The following is a 2,945-nucleotide window of genomic DNA, read 5'->3' on the forward strand; positions in this document are numbered from 1 at the left end:
GTTCGAGTCCTTCATGGTGGAACATAGGTTCCAGAAAACACAGGTTGATCATTGTGTGTTCGTAAAAAGGTACGATGAAGGAGACTTCTTAATTCTCTTATTATATGTAGATGACATGTTGATAGTTGGTCAAGATACAAGGAAGATCGGGAGCTTGAAGAAACCCCTAGGCAAATCGTTTGCCATGAAAGATCTTGGACCGACTAAACAAATCTTGGGGATGCACATAGTTCAGGACAGAACTAAGAAAGTGTTATGGTTGTCACAAGAGAAATACATGGCGAAGATCCTTGAAAGATTCAACATGTCAAAGGCGAAGCTAGTCAGCTCTATGTTACCGACTAACTGCAAGTTAAATGCAAAGCAATGCCCGAGAGGGGGGAAAGAAAAGGCTGAGATGAGGAAAGAGTACCATATGCCTCAGCCGTCGACAGTTTAATGTATGCTATGGTATGCACGAGACCAGACATAACATTTGTTGTGGGAACAATAAGACAATATATGAGTAATCCAGGGCGAGAACACTGGGTCGTAGTGAAGTGGATACTCAGGTACTTAAAAGGCACCTTGGGGGTATCCCTAAGGTATGGTGTCGGAAAACCCATGCTCGAAGGGTTTACCGATTCAGACATGTCACGGGATGCAGACTTGAGTTGATCCACGTCAGACCTACACAGGGGGAGCAATGTCATGGTAGTCACGACTGTAGAAGTTTGTGGCCTTGTCAACCACATACGTAGAGTATATGGCAGCGGTAGAGGCCGGCAAGGAGCTGATTTGGATGAAGAGTTTCCTCAGTGAACTTGGGATGAAGCAAGAAGAATTCTTGCTCCATTGTGATAATCAGAGTCTCATACATCTTGCAAAGAACGCTGCATACCACTCTTGAACCAAGCATATACAGAGGAGGTATCACTAGTTGAGAGAGAAGGTAGATGAAGGAGAGTTTTTCCCCGTGAAGATCCATACCGCCGACAATGGATCCGACATGCTCACGAAGAACCTACCAATGGACAGACTCAGAGTCTGTTGACAGAAGATAGGACTGACCGACTCCCACCCACTAGAGTGAAGGGGGAGTTTGTTGGGAATATGTCCCTCTAGTGGGAGGAGCTGACTGTTTGGGCCAAGAAGCGCCAATAGTCGAAGACGAGGAGGAGCCAACTGTTCAGACCGAGTGCTAATGGTTGAAGAGTCTTCTACGAGAAAGTCGATTGGGTGAGTCGACAGGAAGGAGATCCAGGTCGAAGACACAACCGACTAGTCGGACCGACTGGACAGTCGACACTAGAGCCGGTTGATGGCTACTTATTATTATAGATAATAATAGTAGTGATGTGTAGTAGGGGCTACACTTGTATAGCCCATATGATGTATGAGTATAAATACATCTAGGGCAAACCTGTAGAACAGAACATAGAATAGAAAGGGGGAGTAAGAAGGTTGTAGTGAAGCATGAGAGGAAGAAGAGTGAGAGAGTGGTGCCATAGCTGTGTGTGTGAAACAACAGGCACCAGCAGGCTGATACACTCCACATAGAGTGTTGTAATCTTCTTTGTTTGTATATCCATTGTATAGTGAAGCTTTGTTCCCATGGTTTTCCCCGTTTAGGGTTTCCACGTAAAATTTGTGTACAATGTTGTTGTGTGTGTTCCTAAAGGTAGCACGAGGATTAGGGTTTATGTCAAAAACAGAGAGGGAGAGAATCTGAGTAAGAGACAAAGGGAGAGAGAGAGATGCGCTCTGTCTTGGGTACAAAGAGTGTACCTCTTTTTTGGTTTTTGATATTCTGTATATACAAGTCAAAAGTGTGCTATGAGTGCGTTCACACTTGTGCACTAATAAAAGGCACGATGGCCCTTTATTCCCAACAACCTCCCACCTAAAGGCAATGTGTCGTGAGAAGATAAAAAAGAAAAAGAAAGTCAGCTAAGTCCAAGTATGTACAAAGTTGAACTACATACATCTATCCAACTCCTATCATCTGTCGGCAATGAGCAAATTGCTCAGCCGGAAGACCCTTCGTGAGAAGATTTGCAGGATTATTATTTGTATGTAGTTAGTTTGACAAGCTCAATGTTCTTGCCGTCAAGTACATCTCTGATGAAGTGATACTTCACCTCTATGTGCTTCGTCTTTGCATGAAAGACGAGATTCCGAGCTAGCATGATAGCACTCTGGTTGTCACAATGAAGAATAGGTAACTCTGTAATGCCAAGATCTCTCACTAGATATGAAAGCCATAAAGCCTTTTTGCATGCCTTAGTGGTAGCAACATACTCTACCTCTATAGTAGACAATGCAACATACTTCTGTAGTTTGGAGGTCCAAGAGACCGCTCCTCCTGTGAAAGTAAACACATACCCAGAAGTAGACTTCCTGCAATCTGCGTGACTAGCATAGTCCACATCCATAAAATCAACGACAGATGCCTTTTGCTTTCCAAAGAAAATGCCCAAATCCTTTGTGCCTTTGAGGTATCTCATAATACCTTTCACCGCTTCCCAATGCTTTTTGCAGGGATTTTCCATGTACCTACTAACCACTCCCACTGCAAAGGCAATATCAGGGCGTGTAGCAACCATCGCATTAATCAAACTTCCAACGGCTGAAGCATATGGAACCTTAGCCAATTCAGCCTTCTCATCATCAGCCGTAGGGCTGTCTTCTGCACTGAGTTTCAAATATTGAGGCAATGGAACCCCAATTGCTTTGCCCCCCTCCATATTGAAGCATTGCAAAACCTTAGAGATATGCTCCTGTTGAGATAGAAGGAGAACCCCTTTTGACCGGTTTCGGAGTATTTACATGCCAAGGATGTGATTTGCATCACCAAGATCCTTCATATCAAAGCTTCCATGAAGGCTTTGCTTCAATGAATCCAAGGCATGAATATCCTTGCCAGCAATCAACATATCATCAACATACAAAACCAAGACAATCAA

At 43.8% G+C, this 2,945-nt stretch overlaps 1 pseudogene; it reads right to left on the bottom strand.

The window, feature by feature from the left end:
* Positions 1-2,045: 2,045 nt before the first annotated feature.
* Positions 2,046-2,726, bottom strand: LOC147867370 (secreted RxLR effector protein 161 pseudogene; annotated as a pseudogene).
* Positions 2,727-2,945: the final 219 nt, after the last annotated feature.

Source organism: Azolla caroliniana, unplaced genomic scaffold, assembly GCF_043228905.1.
Source record: "Azolla caroliniana isolate FFs.n. ecotype wild unplaced genomic scaffold, voAzoCaro1.0.p SCAF_2, whole genome shotgun sequence".
Taxonomy (NCBI): Eukaryota; Viridiplantae; Streptophyta; class Polypodiopsida; order Salviniales; family Salviniaceae; genus Azolla; species Azolla caroliniana.